This window comes from Lissotriton helveticus, chromosome 8, assembly GCF_964261635.1.
Source record: "Lissotriton helveticus chromosome 8, aLisHel1.1, whole genome shotgun sequence".
NCBI lineage: Eukaryota > Metazoa > Chordata > Amphibia > Caudata > Salamandridae > Lissotriton > Lissotriton helveticus.
In genome coordinates, this window is record NC_136069.1 from 158588210 (window position 1) to 158601492 (window position 13283).

Here is a 13283-nt window from a genome sequence, read left to right on the forward strand (position 1 = left end):
TGCAAAACCAAATATGCCACACTGGAAACTCCACCCATGACCAAAAGCGCTAGTACACCTTCAGATATGGCTACTCTTTTAGATCCCCTCATATTATCAAACAAATCCCGCAGCACGAACACGCAAAGTATTGAACTCCCCCAGGTCCAATCTGTGAAAAGGAAACATAACAATGTTAATCAAGGTGGAAATTATCCCATAACCCTTAAACGGTGCCGTACTCCATCCTCTGCTAATTCCCCAACGATCCCACCGATTGCTGAGGTCCCAGAAGCTATAACACCCCCTCCCCTCTTGCACATACTACCCCTCATCGAACAAATGGTTAGCGCTATGATAGCCCCACTGTTAGAAAAAATTACCATGTCAGGGGATAGGCTTTCTGGGATAGAGAAAGCCATTAAGTCAAACTCGCTGGTTGATAAATGCAGTGACGCATCTAATTGCCCTAAGACACCTCCTATCCACTTAGGTTTAAAATCACCTGTGCAGGAAAAAATCCGTCAAATACAACTTGCGGGCCCTAGCACTTCAGGGCAAAAAAGAGTTAAACACCCCGTAAAAGCTTCTCTTCCCCATCCGACCGCACCTAGAGTAGGCCTAAATAAAGTTAATTCTATCCATTTACCCCCGGAAGCGGCACCATACGTGTGCATCCTTGCGGGTGTACCTGCCCTTCCATCTGGCAAAATTGAGAGACAACATGACTTACTTAATAAAACCAAATTCTGGCTGTCCAAACATAGGCCACTGCCCCGTAATTTATACGGAGCAATAAGGAGCGTTAGAAGGGTGGGTTGGTTGGGCTCTCTTCCCAAAGATGTTGCCGGGGACCTGGTACTTGTGCGATTCAGAGATCGAAATATTGTCCCTTACTTGAAAACTCGGCCCCCTCAAGTAAGAGATGGTTCAATATCATTATGGGATCTACATGATTTCTACCCCATAAACCCGTGTTTCCCTCCCTGAATATCTGGACATGTAACGATGATCAACTATGAATTCCAACGATTAATTATACATTTTTCTGATATTGCCTTAAGCCGGGACTGGAAAAGAACTTTTATGTCTGGGACCCTATTTTACTGTACTTTGGTCTCTCAAAATGTATTTTAATAATTGGATTGTAAATTGTATTTACTGTGAACTTTTATGGTTTTTTATTTTCAAAAACCGAATAAAGTATTTGACTGACTAACAATGAACAATTATCAGTGGCTCATATTAATTCAAGCATTCCACTAGTCACTTTTTTTTTATAATTCAGTGTGATGCACTAAGTGCGACACTGAATGAATGAATGAATTTATTTTATTTATATTGCACAGTTACTTAAAACCATTTGCAATACAACTTACATACAATTAAAAAGAAACAGGGGGCTATTTATTGTGTACATATTATTGTTTTCAGAAAACGTTTGGTGGCTCTATGTGCTACGTTGGTTAGTGGAGAATAGTAACTCTAAGCTCAGAATGTATTGATTTGTATTTCGGTATGTTTGCTCTTTTTATGTTTTATGTCCACCTGTTGGAATGAGTTCTTATTGGAGGCCACCCGTCAAAGTCCCCAGCAGATTTTACTATGCATGGATGAAAGGCCAAGCTTCACGCTGTGGTAATGATCCTTCTAGCGGAGACCACGGCAGGGGACCACACAGCGTAGAGCAAGCCCCACCACGTTCCTAGCCGGGCCGCTTTCACTGGCCGCCTGCTCAACCCTTTGGACAGTGGTTCCCAAACTGTGTCCCGTGACTCCCTGGGAAGCCGTCAAACTTAGCCAGGGGAGCCGCGCACCAATCACTTTAATGCTAAAGGTCTGTTGGCTTCAGTTAAACTAATTAGACTTAACATGATGTCAATGTTTTGTAAGTGCTGTCTAGATTGACAGATAGGCCAGTCGCACTCTTTTGGGAGAGTAAACATCAGGACATCAGAACTGACCCTCCCAACACTTCAGCATCAACTACCTCAGAGAGGCCTTTTTTAGGGAGAGGCCAAAGCCAACACGTCGAACCAGGAGGAGCAAGAACACAAAGAGATCCAGGTCCGTCAATCGCCCAATCGACACGCAGCAAAACAACTTAGTGATTAACATTTCAAAAGAAAAGTTATCTAAGAATCAAGTTTCAGTTTTACAACGTGGTTTAACTTTTGTACCTACATACAAAGCAAATGAACTTGAAGTTGAAGTAAGCTTCTTTAAATTCATGAGGACCCTTCGGTTGAGACATTTTTTCACAAACGTGATAATTGAAAAAACACCTTCCACACAAACTGAAGACACATTACTAGGCCTAAGGAGCAAAAGTACGTTTCAGGCACCAGTGAGCCACAAAATTTTGGATTCTTACGAAACAATAACGTTGAATGAAATCAAAGAACTTTTCAAAAAATCCAGCACTAATCGCTCAAACCTGTCTGCACATGAAATCCGAGCGATAAACCAAATCTCTGAGAACTGCAAAATTAAATGCTGCAAAGCAGATAAAGGAGGTGCAATTGTTGTAATGGACATGGAGTACTACACTAACAGTGTCAAAGAACATGTGTACGACGAAAATCTTTACATGGCACTTCCCAATGACCCTACGAATGCCTTCAAAGAAACATTGACACGCATTATCGATCAAGCCGTTGAGATGGGTACTATAACTGAAAAGGACAGACGCTTTCTGATCCAAGAGTATCCTAAATGTCCTAGCATCCATATGCTTCCGAAGATACATAAAGACCTAATGAAACCCCCCTTTAGACCCATTGTGTCGACAAGGGGTTCAATCCACGAACCAATAGGGAAATATCTAGACCAACATTTCCAGCCACTAGTTCAAAAAATGACTACCTATTTGCGTGATACCACTGATTTTCTCAATAAACTTAAAGAGACAGAATTGGATGACACTATGGAAATAACTCTATGCACTATAGATGTATGTTCACTATACACCTCTATCCCCCATAATAGAGGCATTGAAGCTCTTGAGTCATTTTTACTCGACCACAACATCAAACAAGATCTAAAAATATTTTTGTTGGAATTACTTCACTTTACACTGTACCACAGTTATTTCTCATGGGATGACCACCATTTTCAACAGCTTGCCGGAACCTCAATGGGGAATTGCGCAGCGCCTAGCTACGCAAACCTCTTCATGCATCGACTAGAATTGGATTACATTCTTGGGAACCCAAGATGGCAACACAAAATCCATAAATATTGGAGATACATCGACGACATTTTTCTTATATGGAAAGGTCCGTCAACGGATATGGTAGAATTTATGGACGAAATCAATGGTATTGACGACCATATACAATTTACCCATACCATCAGCACTGGTTCTATCCCATACTTGGATGTTCTGGTCTCTGTACAAGACAATTGTTTTCAAACTGATGTTTATTCGAAAAAGACTGACAGAAACAATTTGTTGATTTTTGACAGCTGCCACCCGATGTCACTTAAACGTCACTTACCTTATTCTCAACTCTTGAGAATGAAACGAATATCATCAACCAATTTAACCTTTGAAAGAAATTTAGAATCAATGATTACTAAATTTCGAGAGAGAAAATACCCTGTGACCATCCTTGATGAAGCAAAAGCCAGAACACAAGCCATCCCGAGAGAGGAGCTGTTGAAAATCAAGCCTAAAGAAACAAACCTAAACAGACCCGTATTTGTATCAAAATTCTCAAGCTCAAGTAACCAAATTAAGAAAACCATTTTGAAAAATTGGGAGATGATTGAGAAGGAACCTGATTTTAAGGGAATTTTCAGTAAACCACTATTTGCCTACCAGAGATCAAGGAACCTTAAGGATCTTATTGAAACAGACAGACCCAACAAAAATGAGAAATATTCTGGCACAATCCCATGTGCCAATTGTGGACATTGCAACAACATTATCCGTGGCAACACAGTTAACCATCCAACCACAGGCAAGACCATAAACTTGTTTACCAACGCAACGTGTGACTCAAAAAAGGTGTTATATTTGCTAAAATGCCCATGTGGCCTTGCCTATGTGGGCAAAACGGAGAGAAAGATCAAAATCCGAATGACAGAACACAAGAGCACCATAAGAAACAAATCCATGAAAGCACCTGTAGCTGCACATTACATAACCAACAGTCACAATATCAGTCAGATACGTTTCATGGTTTTGGAGTGTGTTCCTGTTAAACAAGGCTGTGATAACAAGAAAAGATTGCTTCAACGCGAAATATTCTGGATAAAAAAGTTAAATTCCTGCAACCCGACTGGGCTCAATGAACGTCTTTAATACAGTTGTTTCCTTTAACCCTGAAGAGACAATGTGAACACTGACTTTGCAGTACCTGTTTTTCACTGTTTTTTACTTTTTCATTAAGTGTTTCACTTTTTCATTCAAATGTTTTGGATTTTTTTTGTTACTGTACTTTTTGTAATTTGTTTCATTTAGACGCTAAATTCACAGCATTTGGCGATAATCCTTGACAGTACCCAGTTTTTCTGGTTTTATATCATCGGTTATAGAAGCGCAGTTAACCGTTCCAAGATGGCCGCGAGTGTGCATTTACACACAGTGTACCTATATTACCGTTACACGTATTACTTTACATTTTGCACCCAATTGCATGATTAACTACGTTGAACACAGTTCACTTCACCCGTTGTTTATTTTTGGCGGAATTGGTTCACTTCTTGATCAGTGTCGCTTTACGTAGACAAGCACATATTACGCGAGTCATGCGCATGCGCTAATTTTCTCTAACCCGTCTGAGGCTGAGAGCGGCGTTTCGGTTTAAGCGTTCCCACCACCCGGTGACCGGTGAGTGTTATATGGTGATCTTTTTCTTAAGAGTGAGCACGCAGCACATAAACTTCAACTCTTAAAATGCTCACGATGTAATGAACTTAGTTCACTCGGACTGAATAACCACCACTCGTATTTAAAGATATGACATTCGAAGAGTTGCACATTATCCCCAGTAACGCACAAACTCACGGGGCTTCCGCTTCGCGTTTAACTCACATACTTTCACCTGGGTTAACGGGTGTATTATCCGATGTGGTTTCATTTTTCAACTTGATTTAAACATTTTCGATATTGTCTTGTTTTGCAAACTGTTTATATGTTTCTTTAGTTATCTCACGAGAATCATATTGTCTTTTTAAACGCAGACTGTGACCTGCTTCCCTCTTACCAATTTCCTCCTGTTTCATTTGACTTACAGAAATGTATTTCCCCTGATGAAGTGCTTCATAGCACGAAATGCATTGGGCATGTGGATGAACCAATAATTCATGTACATTTGCTAAAGGGGCATGTGGATGAACCAATAATTCATGTACATTTGCTAAAGGACAATTGATGAACTTTCACAAAGTTGTGACGTAACAACTTGACTTTGTATAAACTGAATTACAGCAAATAAAATCAATGCATTAATTGAACTACCTTGGAGTACTGTGCGATTTTCTGTTTTGCAAAAATCTTGATTAAATTAACTTGGACCGGTAAGGTGGTGACTCTCCCAAAAGAGTGCAACTGGCCTATCTGTCAATCTAGACAGCACCTACTTTGCATTTTACCGAACTCCCCATAGGGCAGAGGGAGCAGACCGGTCAGCACCTAAAAACCAAACATTCTGAACTTTTGAATACAATAAGAGTGCCACGCCACCCCTTATTTAATGTTTTGTAAGTGACATGCCTAAAGCTGTAAATGTAGTGCTTAATTAATGGCATGTTGAGGGAGATGACCTCCATATTTCAATGGATCCCCATGTCCAACACTCCCAAAGTAAGCAGTAGATGCCTGAATTATTTTGTTAGACTTGTTAATAGTTTAGTTTTTTTTCCAAATGCATTTGACACCAATGCAAGTTAACAGGAAAGTACAGTTGTCCTGTCTATTAAACACACCAAGTATTATTAAGTGTTGACATTTGTACTTGAATCATAGGTACTTCCTGTACACATTTCTTTCAGTACACACACATTTCCAGACAGGCCTGCTCTCTCGCTGAGCACAGGGAAGTAAAACACCATATGTGGCATAATGCCAACATTTGGAAGCAAGAAAGAGGGACGTTTAAAAAGAAATTGAGGAATTTATATTACTTGCATTGATTTGGAGGCAATTTTAGGGAGGAGACAGTAAAAATAAAGCTGCATGTGTTTTAAAAAATCGCGAGTCACCCTGCTGAGACAGGTGTGTTAGCACGTATGACTTGGGTAGAAATGGGAGTGCATGCAAATATTCTTCAAGCGGAGAAACACTTTGGCAATGGGGCCTATGGGCCCGATTCACAGAATGAACTTAAGACTAAATCCTAAACTTACTACTATTTGGTATTCACAGAATGCACTTACTACTTTCGGGATTCACAGGGTGAACTTACTACTTTCGGGATTCACAGAATGAACTTACTACTTTCGGTATTCACAGAATAGATTTAAGACTAGTAACTTCACGTCTGCACTCGGGCCGTAAATTCCGGCCCATAGGCGGAGTTTCCGGCCCGGAGGCGGAGCTTCCGGCTTGGGGGCGGACCTTGCAGCCCGGAGGCGGGGCTTGCGGCTTGGAGGCGGAGCTTGCGGCCCAGAGGTGGAGATTTCAGCCATGGCTAAATCTCCACCTCTGAGCCGGAAGCTCTGCCTCCAAGCCGCAAGTAGTAAGTTTAGGATTTAGTCTTAAATTCATTCTGTGAATCGGGCCCAGAGTACATAGGGGTGATAACTACCACTGGAAGTGGGATGAAAAGGGCAAAAATTGTAAGTACTCCCGAGGCCGGGCTTACATCCACCCCCACCATCCAAAAAAGTAACAGTGAGGAGGCATGGGCAGTGGCCAGTGGGTCATGGGAACCAAGGGTCAAAAAAGTTTGGGAACCACTGCCTTAGGAAGTGAGCTACCTGCGCAACTGGCCTAAGATCTGTACTATAGGGAGGTTAACTGCACCACTCTCCTCACATTGGTTGGATCGAGCTAGGCCACCCCTGACTCCAGCCCCTTTTATCTCTCCTCTCACCTCTAAATTCTCAACTTGCATGTTGTCTCCAAGCGCAGGTGCAGGCGGGGGTCTCAGTGACTCCGCAGCCCCAGGGGCGTCCACAATACCCCTGGTGTTGCTGCTGTTCTACAGGAGTTTTTCACAGGTTTTTCAGAGAACTTGGAACCTCAAGGGTTAAGGGCTGAGGCTCAGGGTCACTTCTGGACTAACCGCATCTGTGCGGCAATGCCCGGCCACGCCCACTGGACCTCCGAGCCGTCACGATGCCTAAGAGGCCAGGAGCAAGCCGAGTACAGTCCAAGGGGCGAAGCAGCACTTAATAATACCTGTGGCTCCCATGGAGCTAAGGGCTGGAGCTGGTGGCAGGGGCATAACATAGGCCCCCGCAGGCCCAACAGTGCGGTGGGGCAAAGCTCCAGGGGGCCCCTCGGCACTGTACTCTGGCCGAAGAGCTCTTGATTGAACCAGGAGGGAGCACCTCTTTGTACCGGGCGAAACAAGCGGGAGGAGGTGATGACCAAAGTTAACAGAGGCTATCAGGCCATGTGGCAGTACAGCCCGGCACGGCGTCAGCCTCCTCCGCATCTCAGGGTCCGGCGTCCAGAAGTGACATATCAGGCTTCACTGCAAGTAGCGCCTCCTCGTCTTGGCAACTCCTACATTCTATTCTCTGTAGGGCCACTGAAATTATGCGATTGTGCGGCCGCAGGGTTTTTCGCGGAAAAATATGGATTTGCCGCATTTGTCACATAATCCATCATCTACTGCATAATCTGCAGATTTTAACCACAAAAAACAAATTGTTTCTAGCTCAAACAGTTCAAAGGTTACTCAAAACGCAGGGAGACGTGTTGTTGCGGAGTGGAAGGCCCTCTGCAAACATTGACTGAGCACCTTTCTGTTGCTCATTGATATATTTGGGTGTTAAACTAGTATTTATAAACTGCAACCTAAAGTGTAAAAATGAAAAAATCGTGAAGTAATACTATCACAGAAAGTGCCACATTAAGCCACATAATTTGAATTTTCGTGCCGTATAATCACACCCAACAAACACTATATGGAAAACAATGATGAAATGCTCTCAGAATGCGCTCAAAAGAAGTAACAGCCACGTCATGCATCCTGCTTAGGGCAGCAGACACAAGGTTGCTCTGACTTTGGAAATCGGTGCTGCAACTTTAGTCCTGTGAGGGTATACATGGAATGATGACGTATTTCAGTGATCTGCAGCGCTGCGGAGTTGTATCATGTGAGTTAATATTAAACCAGAACAGAAGGATCCCGAGTGATGTATGTACTAATAAAATAGACCGCAAATGTCAAATGTGTTCTTCTCACTTACACAAGCAGTATATCCCTGGGCAGCTTTCGAACAAATATTTCCATGTGATCTGATCAAAGCACACGTCTATCAAACATACGACTAGAAGCATCAAAATATAGGAGTCTTATGAGCAAGAACAATGAAGCTAGAAATGTTGATATTTTATAAGTGGCAGTAGATATGTAAAGGCAGAGAACAAACAGCTGTCTTTCATAAGTAGGTGATGCCTTCACATGAAAAATTCAGCAGTATGTCACACGTCCTCACAGAAGAGTGACTTGAACACTGAGTTAAAGACAGAGCAACATTCGCTTTATTGTCCATTGATCGCTATATTCAATTTGCAACAGTGGTGTGGAGACTATACATACTGTTTATTTACTTTGATGTGTGCCTGGACTTGGATGTACTCACAGAAGAATGTTTGTGAATTGGGCTCAAAGTGCCAAGTGACACATGATAGGAGTTTCAAAGTGCTTGAAATTACAGATGTTACATTGGACAGAGGTGTTTGTTTCAGCTTTATATCATATTCTGGCTTATCACAGAAAGTGCATGGGTACTTGCATCTATTCATTCATTCATCATTGACGCATGTGGTACTCATTCTTGCACAAATGCATGCAGCCATTCACCCACTGACTTACTGGTAGTCACCCACTCGCCCATTCACAGTACCACACACACATTCGCCAATCAGCACACACTTTCACTTATAAACCAGGTTTATGCAGTGTATATACAGTAACTTACTATGTAATGTGCACATTGGTAAGAAATAAATACAAAAAGTTTGCACTATAGTCTGACGCCATTCCTTTCTTAAGAAGACAGGAGAGAGCGATAGGCATTGCCAATGCGGTGTGTAAGTGAGTAGCCTTGTTTTGCTCATGCAAAAATTGTATTTTCCAGAAATAGATGGTGCTTATATAGTTTCTGGTGCCTGTCCAAAATCTAACCTCCTCACACAGAGAACTGTGTTTATCTGGCTCTGCTGCCTGCTTGGGGCATGGAGAGGGTTGCATCAGATGCTGTTTACGTGTGACGGGCAAAAATGCTAATTGCTCTGCGTGGTGGTTCCCCTAGCAACGAAAACCAAACGAACCTTCTCGTCGCTCAGCACGAGCTGCTGCCAGCGGCAAATCACACGCAGCAGCTCGACAACGGCCAACGCAGTCTCCTACATTGTGAGAGACGATTGTGTTTTGGAGGGAAAAATTGGAAAGGCCTAAAAAAACATAACTTGTGACTGAAGGAACAAACATTGGCAATGCCAATCGGCCTGTCTTTTTAAAAGACTGCTGTATGGTAATGTGAATCCTTACAAGTGGATAGCGTGGAAATAGATATGTAGGTGTATGGAAGCAAAGAACTGCAGAATACTAGTATGCGTCAAAAGGTCATGTGGCAGTTGCACTGTCAAGTTAGACATAAAAATCCATGTAAGTTAATGACCTGCCCTCCTCCCGCCAGTGCTGCTGCCAGCGAAAAACATAATAAATTATCTAGTTATCTAAGACACTTTATTAATATTACAATGTCATGGTGAGCCCCTGAAAGTTCAACCTCATGCATCTGGATACATAAATAAAATGAACACCAGCGACCACTTACCTGACCGCCACGCCATCGGGCGGAGCCGTGAGGTGAACGGCAGTACAGCGGGAGGCGCGGGAGCCGGACCACATTGCCCAGCAGCCTCTGGGGCAAGCGCGCCCGTGACGCGACGGGAGCGCCAGGAGGCGTTTGAAAAGGGCTGACACCCCTCTCGCCACGCGAGTCGCGCGCGGGAGAAGCCCGGGACAAGGGCGGGGCCGTCTGTGGCCGTCCGGGGACGATCGAGGACGGGTCGGGCCACCCCCCTTGGCCTGATCATTGAGAAACCGTAGGTGATTACCATATATGAACCTTTGTGTTTTTATTGAATAAGGATTATTTGAGGCACCTGATTAACCCTAAAATGTCTGTCCAAACTACTTTACCCGATAATTATTTGCTGAAAGTAGTTTCCAGAATTAATTGTGACAGAAGGAAATCCTTGGGGAAAAGTACTGTTGTAGACCCTTCACCGATCCCATCTACAGATGTAAATATTGCAGAAACTGACATTGTTAGCGAGACTGTTGCGGAGCATGATAACATGGATGTTGATTTAACCACAACATTAGATAATTCAATCAGGGTGGAAGATGATTTAAATGAAAACCCCGAGGGTACACCACAGCCATCTGTTAGGGCTACCAAATTCATGCGAGCCTGAAAGAAAATGGCACCTAAACGGGGTAATCACTCTAGTAGAAAGAACAGAAAAGATGCCATACATAAGGAGAGTGCTGATGAAATAGGGTCATTATGAAATGACAACTTTGTTTCTATTATGCCTGACCAAATTGATCTGTTATTGAGTAGTATTTATGACAAATTTAATAGGGTTGTAGACCCCCTGTTAACTAAAATTGATGAACTACAGGCAGAAGTAGTAGGATTAAGGGCTGCGGTGGAGCAGCATGCCGGCAAATTGGAAAAATCTATATCTAATTTCAAGATGCCGGCATGTGCAACCACTGTATCTACTACTAACAGGGCGACACCACAACCACGATCTACTAACAGTGCCCCGTCCTCTAATGCTAGGAAACAACAGCCCAATGAGCCACCCATACCTAGCCATACGATAGCTCAGGAGGCAGGCCGATCTTTACAGCAATTAAGCGTAGGGTCGATAAGCTCAAGCTCAGTGTCGGGTACTATACAGAATGATGTTAGACCTATACCGGCCCCAAATAGTGTAAAGGCAGCCCCGGTATCAACTGGGTTATCTTTGCCTGCTGTAACAAGGGGAACGAATGGGGTACCCCTGCGGATATGTAGGCGCCCAGTTGACCTTCCACCTGAATGTGTACCTTATGTAGTGGTATTAACCAATGTTCCGATTCTAAACCAGGTCCCGATCACCCAGGAGACAGCGGAATCCTTGATGAATAAAACAATTTCTTGGTTAAACCGCCATTGTGGTTTTCCAGTTGGCTACTCTGATCAGATTGTTTCGATCAGAAGAGTCAATTGGATCGGTAATACCAGAAAAACATGTGGGGGGGACTGCGTGATTATTAATTTTAAACATCCGCAACACGTTACGACTGTTCTCCTTAGAGCAGCCTCACTCACGCAGTCAGAGACAGATGTAGTTGCTAGGCCCCTGGGCTACTTTTATAACCATCTCAGTAGGCCGCCCTCTGTTAATTGTGGGGAGGGGGTAACAAGTAACTTCACCTATCCACCCTTTGTAAATAGACCTGTGTTGCCTAATTCCCGCCCTGGTTTCTATGATGGTACATTCACCCCGCCGATGCATGCGATTAGTTCTGCGATAGGTGGGAATAATGTGGGGAACAAATTTGTAGCTTATACCCCCAATCCTTTTACCAACTATGGTATCATCTCTCCGCCTGTCAATGGGATGGTCTACCAAGTCCCTATCCAGAACAGATATCAGTCGTTGAGCTTTCTGGATCAGAATGATTGACATGAGACTGACCCCTTCCGGGGTGATGTTACCGGTAATAAATGCGGAAAAGTAGTTACGCTTGTGAATGAATCAGTTGATAAAGTGATTGTAGATTGTACGTTAGTAGGGGGAGATGTCTCAAATACAATGCATAACATAGAGCTTTTTAATCTAGAGGATAACATGCCCATATCCAGCGATGGACCGCTTATCATTAGCCACGAGAGTGATAGAGTAACTTGCCACATTGCCAGTTGGAATATTGCAGGTCTAGTGGCCAAGGAGGATATGTTGGGATGGAAAGATTTTGTGAATTTATTTGACATCATTTGCCTCCAGGAAACTTGGTGTAAAAACTATAGGGGCATTGAAGGCTTTGCATCCTACGAACTGCCTGCCTTAGCCTCAACCCACGGAAGAGCTAAAGGAGGGTTGTTGATGCTGATTTCAGTAAAGTTGCCTGTTCTGGTGAAAAAATATGTAAAAGTGGGAGTCCATTCACAAATCCTATGGCTAGCGCAAGAAGCGGGTAGAAATATACTTTTGATTAATTTCTACAATAATATATTTGATGGCACTAGACATGTTGCAATTAACGAGCTAGATAGGGCATTGACTAATTGTGTCAATAGTTTTAATGGTGTTTTTGAATTTATTTTTGTGGGGGATTTTAATGTCTCAGTATGCCCATTATCATCTCAGAAGTTATGTGGTGTGTATAACCGTTTGGGGGATGCTGAAGTACACTTTCCCCATCACCCCTATGGAGAAACCCTGAATAACTTCTTGATAGACCATGATATGGAAATCATGGATAATGCCAAAAATGATGAGGGCGAGAAAATACCGACTTTTATAGGAAGAGGCGCTAATACTATTATTGATTTTATATGCATGTCCTCAACTCTTATCCCGTTATGTTCTGCGATTAAGGTGGTTGATGTTATGCTAAGCGATCATAACTGTTTAACTACTGATGTAATAATAAGGGATTGTGTCCCTATATGTGAACAAAGTAGTGTTGTTAATATTGAACCTCATAGGCGGAATGGTTATAGGCTGAGGTGGAAGGGTGACAAAGCGGATATAACATCTGAGGCTATCATCACAAGTTGTCTAATAGATATCACGGCAATTCTAGAAAAGGATGACACCTCGGTCGACAGTATTGAACACTTTGATAGCATTAATTCAACCATCAACAAGAAGTTTACCAAAAAGGTTGGGCATAATGAAAAACACAAAAGGGGGTGGTTTGATCATGCGTGCACTATTGCCCGAAGGAATCTTAAAAATGCTTTGGCAGTTAAACCAAGAGATAGGAGCTTGGTGATTAATCTTAGGCAGGATTATAATTTGATCCTTAAACGTAGAAAAACTGAATTACAGCAGGAAGCGTGGGACAATTTAAACCAGGCAGCAGAATTGAAGAATTGTACTCTGT

General features: G+C 42.8%; 1 protein-coding gene across 1 annotated transcript in view; it reads right to left on the bottom strand.

Moving 5' to 3' along the window:
* UMODL1 (uromodulin like 1) overlaps positions 1 to 13283 on the bottom strand; it is a 621262-nt gene that overhangs the window by 485520 nt on the left and 122459 nt on the right. The window lies entirely within an intron of this gene.